The following is a 12,822-nucleotide window of genomic DNA, read 5'->3' as shown; positions in this document are numbered from 1 at the left end:
TCATGCTTGAAGTCAAGTCAGGTCTCAAAACAGAGGTTATTCTCCCAGTATTTTTTTCATGAATTCCACTCTAGTGAACTTGTATATAACCCCCAGGGTCATCTTCACCTGTTTTGCTGCTTATGGCCCAAGCCTTAATTTCTCCTCTAGGGCTTAAGATTCATATCTAGATTTTTTCATACTCCCCTACTTTGGTTTTTTCTTTCTTGTTCTTTTCAGAGAACAAGAAATTAGTCCATAGGGACTACTCACCTGACTAGACCAGAATGACATAGATTGCCTCATGAACTGGAATTCTGACAGCCCAAGAACTCAATATCCTAGGTCACAAACGATGAAGAGGACTGTACAGACAATTGGTTTCTTGTGGTCTCTTTTCTGATGGCTGCCGGAATGACAAAAAAAAAAAGGAAAAAATATTACATCTTATAAGAGTAACCATTAAACTCTTTCATATCATTACAAAGTAGAATCAATATAACAAGTCCTCAGCATACTCATAAATAATTTTCCTGCTGTTATCAACCAATGCCAAATATACAGTATTAACATAAAAACAGCTGTAAGTCTTCTTGCTAGCTAACCAACTCCCCTCCTCCATCCCACTGCCAGCAATTATGCACCTCAGTATCCAATTATTTCAATGTTCTTTCAGTTAATAACAAATGATAGCTAGAATTGAAAACGTGCCAGATTACCATCACAGCAGTTAATCTTCTTAAAGTTTTCATAGCCGGAGCTCTACATCTACAATTCAGACTCATTTTTGCTTTACATTTTCTCTTCTCCTACACGCCTATGTTTCTTATACATAGACACAATCATATCAAATAGAATCAGTCAGGGCAACTGAGATCAAAACCCCCATACCAAAGCAGATTCTACACAGTCTTCTATATATAGTGGATTACAGATGGTTCTAGAAAATAGAAGATTATTCTAAAAAGTCAATACATTTTTAAAGCTCCAATTTTCTAATTACAAAAGGCCAAAACTCATCAGTCTCCTGGATATATACCTATCAAAATTATGATTTATAGTCACCTTCAATTCCAGTGGTGGCATTAATAACTTATCAAACATACACCAATATGCCATTTGTCACAAAGTATTCTAAAGTTGTCAAATTGCTTCCTAGCTACCAATATCAGTTCCAAAATTTCCCTAAGATCTAAATACAATAATTTCAAAAAGTTTCCTTAGTATATCATCTAACTAATAATATTTTTAACAATAACATTATTTATAGTCTGCTGCTGTTGCTGCTAAGTTGCTTCAGTCGTGTCCGACTCTGTGCGACCCCATAGACGGCAGCCTGCCAGGCTCCCCCATCCCTGGGATTCTCCAGGCAAGAATACTGGAGTGGGTTGCCATTTCCTTCTCCAATGCATGAAAGTGAAACGTGAAAGGGAAATCGCTCAGTCGTGTCCGACTCTTAGCGACTCCATGGACTGCAGCCTACCAGGCTCCTCCATCCATGGGATTTTCCAGGCAAGAGTACTGGAGTGGGGTGCCATTGCCTTCTCCTATTTATAGTCTAGATTCAAACTAATTTGAATTGCTTGAATTCAGACAATATTATCTTCTAATATATTCCAAATTACGGGCTTCTCTGGTGGCTCAGTGGTAAAGAATCCACCTGCAATGCAGGAAACACAGTAGACATGGTTCACTCCCTGGGTCAGGAAGGTCCCCTGGAGGAGGGCATGGCAACCCACTCCAGTGTTCTTGCCTGGAGAATCCCACGGACAGAGGAGGCTGACGGGCTACAGTCCATAGGGTAGCAAAGAGTTGGACACAACTGAAGTGACTGAGCATTCACACACACATACTCTGAATCACACCTATGCTTAAGCAAAAAAAAAAAAAAAGAGAGAACTATCCACCATTTCCTAAAACCTTCTTGCTCTTGCTCATCCATTCAAGGAGTTTCTATCTCCTCTCCTTAACTCTGGGTGTCCCAATTTTGTTTCCCTTGCAAAGTTCTTAATTGGAAGCTATTCATTTTCCTTTATTCATCCCTTCCCATAAATCAAGACCAAGTTAGCATTGTCTCATGTCTTGTTCACTGGATCCCCAAAGTATTATTTTACTCAATAGCCCTTCTTTCTTCAGAGTTTATACTGCTTAATTTTATCATCCTGTTAATGTTAAATGTCAACTTTCAGATCTCCCCCTGACATTCACCGAGGACTTTGGTACCAACTGTTTTCTTTCCCCTTTTCGTTATGAAAGCCTTCACTATTCCCCTTGATGATCTAACACCCAAACTTCACAGCTCCATGACATTTCCTATTTTAATTTCTTCAGCTCAGCCATCCATTTCTGTAGTGACACCTGGAATGGCTCTACCTCCAAAACCAGAGTCTGCACTCAGAACTGCCTGTTTGTCTGCTTGTCCTACACTTTACAGTCTTCGAATTTACCCTTCAACTTTTCAAAGGCTTTCGATTCATCAACCCTCTTAACTCTTCTCAAAGGCCTCAATGTCCCTTTGGACTTCACTACCTTCTCTACCTAGGAAAGATTCCATGGACAGTGGGACTTCAGTGACAGTAACCAGCACACTCAATTCTCCTATCCCCTTGATTTCCCACTATATTTATCCTGCCAATCCCTACTCACAAATCAACCCAACGATTTCTTTTTTCTATTCCTGTTTACAAATTACAAAGTACTATTAAGGAAAATCCTATACTCCTGACCACAAGTTTCCCCTCCACCCAATTGATCTTCTATTGCTATCAGAGTGATCTTTTACTTTTGGCAGGGGAGGGGGCTGCACTGAGTCTTCTTTGCACCACACAGACTCTCCAGTTGCAGTGCGCGGGCTTAGTTGCCCTCAGTATATGGGATTTTAGTTCCCTGATCAGGGATCAAACTCATGTCCTCCACATTGGAAGGTAGATTCTTAACCACTGGACCACCAGGGAAGTGCCAGAATGATCTTTTAAAACATAGATTAAGCAAGACTTCATGAATGGCAGAATGAGGGGCTCAGCTAATTTTCTCCCCATGAAAACAATGATATAACTGTACAGATTTGTCAAAAACAACCATTTCAAGATTCTGGAAACAGACCAAAATTAAAAAATAAATTTAAAAGTATTTAAGAAAATCTATTAAATGTTGGCTAAGAACAGTGGGAATCTATGGTGTTTTAGCCTGAGGCTTGTTCATATTCCCACCTCCCTCCCTAGCTCTACTGATATTATAAGGTTAGGGCAAGTCAAGCCATAAAAACCAACAACTTGGCTGCTGGAGGGGAATTACTTATATGGGAATGAGCACACACACAAAAATTTCTATGCTCAGGGGTGTTGATAACAGCAAACTCCTTAGATCAGAGAAAATGATCATCACAGTTACCTGAGATTACAGCATTGGTTGGGGCAAGCAACAGAACAGCAGGCCTGCTGAGAGTTTAGCAGAGAGATGCAGAGAGTAAGACAACCCTAGTAGGGCTTAATAAGCTCACTCATACCCGCGTGGGTCTGCAATGCTATGCGTATGCACAAGGTTGCACTCAAGCTCCAGGTACTAGAGAGGATCCTACTTATTAACTACATTTCCCTGCTTGAATGTGAAGCCTTACAAAGGTACAGAGGAGACACAAGAAGGCCTAGCAGAAAGTAAAAATCAAGGAAAAATTTTAAACTCTCCTGAACTTCGACTATGCTTCCAAACCTACACACAATTCCGTCGACAAAGAGTAGACCACAATACTGGCCCAAGGTATTTAGAGACAATCTCTAATAAAACAATTTGCTGAACACTAAGCTGTCCTGACCTGTATGGCACCAAGGAAGCCAAGCTTACAAATAAAAGAGTAGAAACATTAATAGGCTACACACTGAAGAGAGAGAATTCACAGAATCAATCCAGGCAAGCCACCACTGCAACCTCAGAGACAGAACGGGTAGGAATCAAAACCTGAAATTAACCTTTTGATGAACTGCCAACTGTTTTCCAAAGTGGCTACACCCACTGTTTTCCAAAGTGGCTACATACCACAACCAGAGAGTCTGTGTGGTATAAAGAAGACTCAGTGCAGCCCCCTCCCCTGCCAAAAGTAAAAGATCACTCTGATAGCAATAGAAGATCAATTGGGTGGAGGAGAAACTAGTGGTCAGGAGTATAGGATTTTCCTTAATAGTACTTTGTAATTTGTAAACAGGAATAGAAAAAAGAAATTGTTGGGTTGATTTGTGAGTAGGGATTGGCAGGATAAATATAGTGGAAAATCAATAGGATGGCTATGGTCAAAAAGATGGACAATAAACAAGCTTTGGCAAGGATGTGGAAAAAACTGTAACTCTCATACACTGTTGCTGGGAATGTAAAACTGTGTAACTGCTTTGGAAAACAGTGTACCACTATTTACAATAGCTAGAACATGGAAGCAACCTAGATGTCCATTGACAGATGAATGGATAAAGAAGCTGTGGTACATACACACAATGGAATAAAAGCCATAAAAAGGAACACATTTAAGTAGTTCTAATGAGATGAACAAACCTAGAGCCTATTATACAGAGTGAAGTAAGTCAGAAAGAGAAATATAAATATTGTATTCTGATGCATATAAACGGAATCTAGAAAGATGGTACTGATTAACTTATTTTCAGGGCAGCAATGGTGAAACAGACCTAAAGAACAGACTTATGGACATGGTAGGAAGGAAGAAGGAAGAAGGTGAGATGTATGGAGAGAGTAACATGGAAACATATGTAAAATAGATAGCCAATAGGAATTTGCTGTATGACTCAGGGAACTCAAATAGGGGCTCTGTGACAATCTAGATGGGTGGGATGGGAAAGGAAATAGCAGGGAGGGAGGGGACATGGGTGTATCTATGGCTGATTCTTGTTGATGTTTGACAAAAAACCCACAAAACTGTGTAAAGAAATTATCCTTCAATTAAAAAAAGCTAAGTGGCAAAAAAAAAAAAAAGTGCTGCCAGTTTCTCAAAAGGTTAAACTTAGAGTAACCTACCATATGTCTCAAACAACCCAAAATATCCATCAATTGATGACTGGATAAACAAAATATGGTATATTCATACAATGGAATACTATTTGGACATAAAAAGGAATAAAGGAAGTTCTGTCACAAACATGGATGAACCTTGAAAACACTATGCTAAGTAAAAAAGTCAGACCAAAAGGAGATATATTGTATGATTTCATTTATATAAAATGCTCAGTTCAGTTCAGTTCAGTTATTCAGTCATGTCCGACTCTGCAACCCCATGGACCGCAGCACACCAGGCTTCCCTGTCCATCACCAATTCCCGGAGCTTGTTCAAACTCATGTCCGTTGACTCAGTGATGCCATCCAACAATCTCATCCTCTGTCATCCCCTTCTCCTCCTGCCTTCAATCTTTCCCAGCATCATGATCTTTTCCAGTGAGTCAGTTCTTCACATCAGGTGGCCAAAGTATTGGAGTTTCAGCTTCAGCATCAGTCTTTCCAATGAATATTCAGGACTAATTTCCTTTAGGATTGACTGGTTTGATCTCCTGGCAGTCCAAGGGACTCTCAAGCGTCTTCTCCAACACCACAGTTCAAAAGCATCAATTCTTTGGCACTCAGCTTTCTTTATAGTCCATCTCTCACAGCCATACATGACTACTGGAAAAAACATAGCTCAGACTAGATGGACCTTTGTTGGCATAGTAATGACTGCTTTTTAATATGCTGTCTAGGTTTGTCATAGCTTTTCTTCCATGGAGCAAGCATCTTTAAATTTCATGATTTTGCTTTTTTTTTTTTTTTGGCTATATTTTGCTTAAATTTCATGCAGTGACCATCTGCAGTGATTTTGGAGCCCAAGAAAATAAAGTCTGCCACTGTTTCCCCATCTATTTGCCATGAAGTGATGGGACCGGATACCATGATCTTAGTTTTTTGAATGTTGAGTTTTAAGCCAGCTTTTTTACTCTCTTCTTTCACCTTCATCAAGAAGCTCTTTAGTTCCTCTTTGCTTTCTGCGATAAGGGTTGTGTCAGCTGCATATCTAAGGTTATTGATGTTTCTCCCAGCAATCTTGATTACAGCTTGTGCTTCATCCAGCCTGGCATTTCGCATGATGTACTCTGCATATAAGTTAAATAAGCAAGGTGACAATATATACCCTTGACGTACTCCTTTCCCAATTTGAAACCAGTTCATTGTTCCATGTCCAGTTCTAACTGTTGCTTCTTGACCTACATACAGGTTTCTCAGGAGGCAGGTAAGGTGGTCTGGGATTCCCATCTCTTTCAGAATTTTCTACAGTTTGTTGTGATCCACACAGTCGAAGGCTTTGGCATAGTCAATAAAGCAGAAGTAGTTGTTTTTCTGGAACTCTCTTGCTTTTTCGATGATCCAACAGATGTTGGCAGTTTGATCTTTGGTTCCTCTGCCTTTTCTAAATCCAGCTTGAACATCTGGAAGTTCTCAGTTCACGTACTGTTTAAGCCTCGCTTGAAGAATTTTGAGCATTACTTTGGTAGCGTGTGACATGAGTGCAATTGTGTGATAGTTTGAACATTCTTTGGCATTGCCTTTCTTTGGGATTGGAATGAAAACTGACCTTTTCCAGTCCTGTGGCCAATGCTGAGTTTTCTAAATTTGCTGGCATATTGAGTGCAGCACTTTAGCAGCAGCATCTTTTAGGATTTGAAACAGCTCAACTGGAATTCTATCACCTCCACTAGCTTTGTTCATAGTGATGCTTCCTAAGGCCCACTTTACCTCGCACTCCAGGATGTCTGGCTCTAGGTGAGTGATCACACCACTGTGATTATCTGGATCATTAAGATCTTTTTTGTATAGTTCTTCTGTATATTCTTGCCACCTCTTCTTAATATCTTCTGCTTCTATTAGGTCTATACCATTTCTGTCCTTTATTGTGCCCATCTTTGCATGAAATGTTCCCTTGGTATCTCTGATTTTCTTAAAGAGATCTCTAGTCTTTCCCATTCTATTGTTTTCCTCTATTTCTTTGCACTGATCACTGAGGAAGTCTTTCTTATCTCTCCTTGCTATTCTTTGGAACACTGCATTCAAATGGGTATATCTTTCCTTTTCTCCTTTGCCTTTAGCTTTCTTTTCTCAGCTATTTGTAAGGCCTCTTCAGGCAACCATTTTGTCTTTTCTATTTCTTTTTCTTGAGGATGGTCTTGATCATTGCCTCCTGTACAATGTCATGAACCTCTGTCCATAGTTCTTCAGGCACTCTGTCTATCAGATATAATCCCTTGAATCTATTCGTCACTTCCACTGTATAATCGTAAGGGATTTGATTTAGGTCATACCTGAATGGTCTAGTGGTTTTCCCTAGTTTCTTCATTTTAAGTCTGAATTTTGCAATCAGGAGTTCATGATCTAAGCCACAGTCAGCTCCCCGTCTTGTTTTTTGCTGACCGTATAGAGCTTCTCCATCTTCGGCTGCAATAAAATATTCAGAGTGGACAAATTCATAGAGACAGAAAGTAGATTGTTGATTGCCAGGGACTAAGGGATGGTGAAAATAGGAAGTGACTGCTAACTGGTACGGTTTCTTTTTGGTGTGATGAAAATATTCTGGAATTAGATGGTGGTAATGATTGCACAACCTTGTGAATATACTAAAAACCACTGAGTTATATACTTTAAAATGATGTATTTTATGGTATGTGAACTACATCTCATTTTAAAAAAAGCAGTGTTTAACTGAAAGCAGCCAGATGCCAAAGGTTATTTAGTGTGTGATTCCATTCATATGAAATTTCTAAAAAAGGCATATCTATAGAGACAGAAAGTAGATTAGTGGTTGCCCAGGGATAGGGACGAGTAAGGAAACTGACAGACAAAGGGTACAAAAGATCTTGTGGTCTGATGGAAATATTCTAAAGTCAGATTGTGGTCACAGTTGTACAACTATATAATTTACTAAAAATTGTTGAATTGTATACTTCAAATAGGTGAATTTTATGGTATGTAAGTTGTACCTCAGTAAAGATATTGTTAAAAAAGAAAATATAAATAAACTAAGGCTCCTTAGAGAAATGGCAGGTTTCAGGCAGGAAATATACAAGGTAATCTCTATACCAAAAATCAAGCAAGCTATGAAAACCTAATGACTAGTGTTGAAGGGATACAGGAGGTAACATTTTGGCAAGATATGGGACAATTTGAGTGTTAAAAAGGATAATGAATGCAACCGATTGAAACCCACTGAATATATTTTTAAAAACACGGGTTCATAATGATAAAGTGAGAACAGACACATACAACTCACTGGATATCATTGAAAGTAAGTAAACAGGGCACAAAGTGTTTATTCTAAAAACTGGCAATCAAGTCCAAGATAAAGAATTAAGTATCTCGACTGTCCTCTCTGCACAAGTAACTCAATAGCTGTAATTGATGAGAGAAAGTTTATTTTCAGAAGAATTCCAACTAATTAATGTAGAAGATAAAATTGGAAAATCACCACCTTGAAATTTCTAGTAAAATAATTAATTCTGCTAATGATCATCAATGAATTAAATCAATGGATGAAAGGTTGATGGGAAACATCATAAAGAAGGAATCAGACTGTCACCTGCTCATTAAAAGTAGAATAGACATGAGGCTCCAGATGCAACACCAACCCTTGTGAAATATTCTTGACAAAAAAAAAAAAAATAGTTGAACCTGAATCAAGCCTCTAAAGCTAACTTCCATTCTAGAAAAATATGGAGTGTATAGAGGAATAAAGTAAATGACAGCATAAGAAAGGTAACAGACAAATCCAAAATGTGGGATTTTCTGTAGGACAACTGACCCACTTTTTGTAACAAGTCGATGGCTTGAAAAAGTAAAGTGCAGACTGCTCTAGATTAAGAGAGCCTTAAGAAATAATATGGACCACAGCCTTGTCTAACTCAATGAAATTAAGCCATGCCGTGTGGGGCCACCCAAGATGGGAGGGTCATGGTAGAGAGGTCTGACAGAATGTGGTCCACTGGAGAAGGGAATGGCAAACCACTTCCATATTCTTGCCTTGAGAACCCCATGAACAGTATGAAAAGGCAAAATGATAGGATACTGAAAGGGGAATTCCCCAGGTCGGTAGGTGCCCAATATGCTACTGGAGATCAGTGGAGAAATAACTCCAGAAAGAATGAAGGGATGGAGCCAAAGCAAAAACAATAATGCTGAAGATGAAACTCCAATACTTTGGCCACCTCATGAGAAGAGCTGACTCATTGGAAAGGACCCTGATGCTGGGAGGGATTGGGGGCAGGAGGAGAAGGGGACAACAGTGGATGAGATGGCTGGATGGCATCACTGACTCGATGGACATGAGTTGGAGTGAACTCTGGGAGTTGGTGATGGACAGGGAGGCCTGGCGTGCTGTGATTCATGGGGTCGCAAAGAGTCGGACACGACTGAGCGACTGAACTGAACTGAACTGAAGAAATAATAACCATCTTGTGTAACTGAAACTTTGTATACCTTGACCAACATTTTTCCCTTTAACCCCTATCCTCCCTGGTCATAGTAAATATTCCCTAGTGTATACCTGTATCAAATCATAAAGTTGTGAACCTTAAATATATAGAAGTCTTTTGGACTCCGTGGGAGAGGGAGAGGGTGGGATGATTTGGGAGAATGGCATTAAAACATGTATAATATCATATATGAAATGAATCGCCAGTCCAGGTTCGATGCATGATACTGGATGCTTGGGGCCGGTGCACTGGGACGACCCAGAGGGATGGTACGGGGAGGGAGGTGGGAGGGGGGTTCAGGATGGGGAACACGTGTATACCTGTGGCAGATTCATGTTGATGTATGACAAAACCAATACAATATTGTAAAGTAATTAACCTCCAATTAAAATAAATAAATTTATATTTGAAAAAAATAAATTAAAAAAAATAAATATATGATTTTTTTTCTTTTTGGTAGAGCTTTGTAGGCTCTTAGTTCCCTGACCAGGGATCAAACTTGATCTCCTGCATTAGAAGCATGGAGTCCTAACCACTGGACTGCCAGATAATTCCTTAAATATATACTACTTTTATTTGTCAATTACACCTTGTCTTGGTCTGTTCGTTCAGGCTGCTATAACAAAATACCATATACTTGTGCGTGTGTGTGTGTTCAGTTGGTCAGTCATGTCCAACTCTTTGCAACCCGCCAGGCTCCTCTGTCCATAGGATTCTCCAGGCAAGAATACTGGAATGGGTTGCCATTTCCTACTCCAATTATACCTCATCTTAGTCTGTTTGTCCAGGCTGCTATAACAAAATACCATAACTTATAAGTAACATAAATTTATTTCTTATAGTTCTAGAGACAGGGAGGGAAGTCCAAGATCAAAGTGCTGGCAGATTAAGTGTCTGGTAAGATCCCCTCTTTACAGACAACTCTTCTCTGGGTCCTCACATGGTGGAATGGGTAAGGGATTTCTCTGAAGTCTTTCTTATAAAGGCACTAATCCTATTCATGAGGGCTCTGTCCTCACGACGTAATCATCTTCTAAATGCCCTACCTCCTAACGCCATCACGATGGGGGTTAGGTTTCAACATACCAACTTGGGGAAGGGGATGGAACACAAACATTTATTCTGTAGCAATGTCAGTAAGCAGGTAAAAATGATGATAACCAAATGTAATATGAGAACATTGTTTGGATCTTTATATGAACAAACCAACTGTTGGACAATCTTTTGAGATAATCTGAGAAATTTTATAATGAACTGGGTACTAGATACTACTAAAGGATTATTAATTTTGTAAGATAGCATAAGGAGAAGGCAATGGCAACCCACTCCAGCACTCTTGCCTGGGAAATCCCATGGACAGAGGAGCCTGGTAGGCTACAGTCCATGGGGTCGCGAGGAGTCAGACACGACTGAGCAACTTCACTTTCACTTTTCACTTTCATGCACTGGAGAAGGAAATGGCAACCCACTCCAGTGTTCTTGCCTGGAGAATCCCAGGAATGGGGGAGCCTGGTGGGCCGCCGTTTATGGGGTTGCACAGAGTTGGACACAACTGAAGTGACTTAGCAGCAGCAGTTAATGGGTACATGAAGGTTCATTATATAATTCTCTTTATTTATGAGTACATTTGAAGACATTTATTTAAAGTCACAAATCTGACCATGTAACTTCCGAGTATAAAAAAAGCTTCAGTAGTTCTCCAAGGTCCACAGAGATAAAGCTCAAATCTATAGCATGGTCTATAAAGCCCTCCATAATGCAGTCCCCAGCTTCATCTCCTACCACTCCCTAAATTACAGTCCTTAAACCTATTTCACATCCCCTTGCCTTTGCTCCTGTTTCCTCTGTTTTTTGTTATCACACTTCCTCCTAAAACTTTCTGGCTTGAGGAGAGCTTTCTGACGCCAGCACAAGTCTCCATGAAGCCTTTCTTGACCTCCAATATTCAATCTACTTTGGTTTGAACCTTTTTCTCCTATCACATAATATCTGTATTCTTATCTGTAGCCTTAGAGTCTTTGCTCAGGTTCGAACTGTACCTAGGAACTGCTGTACCAAGTCCTTCCACGGATCTCCCTGGACTGTTTCCCACTGAAAGAGCTCAAACCACAACATTTAAGGAGGCACTCACTCTCAGGGTCAAGCAAGTGTAGCATCAGCACTACAGGCATCTCATTTTGCTTCACCTTAGATCTGGTCCCTCCTCACACCTAAGTCCAAACATTAAAGTTCTTCTATCTTTTATCACTCTGGTCTCAGGTTCACTCACATATACCTCTTTAATTCCCTTCTGACAGTTGGCATATGAGAAAATGTGCCTCTCTCCATTTGTAAGTTGAAAATTTCCCCTGACTGTGGGCCCTGGTTGCTGAGTATAAGGGAAGTGTTGGTGTTACACCAGTCACAGAAATGGAAATAGCTTAAATCCTTAGTGAAATTAAACATAAGAACCAGCTTTTCGGCCAGAACCACCATCTTCCAGTAATTCGCCAAAATGACCAACACAAAGGGAAAGAAGAGGGGCACCCGCTACATGTTCTCTAGGCCTTTTAGAAAACATGGAGTTGTTCCTTTGGCCACATACATGAGAATCTACAAGAAGGGTGATATTGTAGATATCAAGGGAATGGGTACTGTTCAAAAAGGAATGCCCCACAAATGTTGCCATGGCAAAACTGGGAGAGTCTACAATGTTACCCAGCATGCTGTTGTCATCATTGTAAACAAACAAGTTAAGGGCAAGATTCTTGCCAAGAGAACTAATGTACATATCAAGCATATTAAGCACTCTAAGAGCTGAGACAGCTTCCTGAAATGTGTGAAGGAAAATGATCAGAAAAAGAAGGAAGCCAAAGAGAAAGGGACTTGGGTTCAGCTGAAGTGCCAGCCTGCTCCACCCAGGGAAGCACACTTCAGGAGGACCAATGGAAAGGAACCCAAACTGTTAGAGCCCATTCCCTAGGAATTTATGGCCTGATGGGTATAAAAATAAAGACCTGGACTGTACAAATGTTTCTCTTAATTAAGGAGAGGTGTTGTGTCCAAACTCAGTAGGTGATGTCTTTTCAAATTTAGTGTTTTTTCTTCCTGAAAGATGAAAGATATTTTGTTGTTCAGTATGCTCCATTTTTTAATAAACTGCCAGATATTATTTATAAAAAAATAATAAATAAATAAATAAACATAAGAACCAGTGCCATCAAATTCTAAAAACTCTTGAAAATAATCCGCAGATCCCTTCAAAGCACTGTAAGTATCTACCTACATCTTCTTCCTCTAAGTGTATGTATGCTAAGTCACTTCAGTCATTTCTGACTCTTTGAGACCCTATGGACTGTAGCCCACCAGGCTCCTCTGT

General features: G+C 39.8%; 1 pseudogene; it reads left to right on the top strand.

The window, feature by feature from the left end:
• Positions 1–11,956: 11,956 nt before the first annotated feature.
• Positions 11,957–12,426, top strand: LOC128070011 (60S ribosomal protein L21-like; annotated as a pseudogene).
• Positions 12,427–12,822: the final 396 nt, after the last annotated feature.

Source organism: Budorcas taxicolor, chromosome X, assembly GCF_023091745.1.
Source record: "Budorcas taxicolor isolate Tak-1 chromosome X, Takin1.1, whole genome shotgun sequence".
Taxonomy (NCBI): Eukaryota; Metazoa; Chordata; class Mammalia; order Artiodactyla; family Bovidae; genus Budorcas; species Budorcas taxicolor.
Note: the sequence above shows the minus strand (reverse complement) of the source record. Positions and strands in the feature narration are given on the sequence as shown.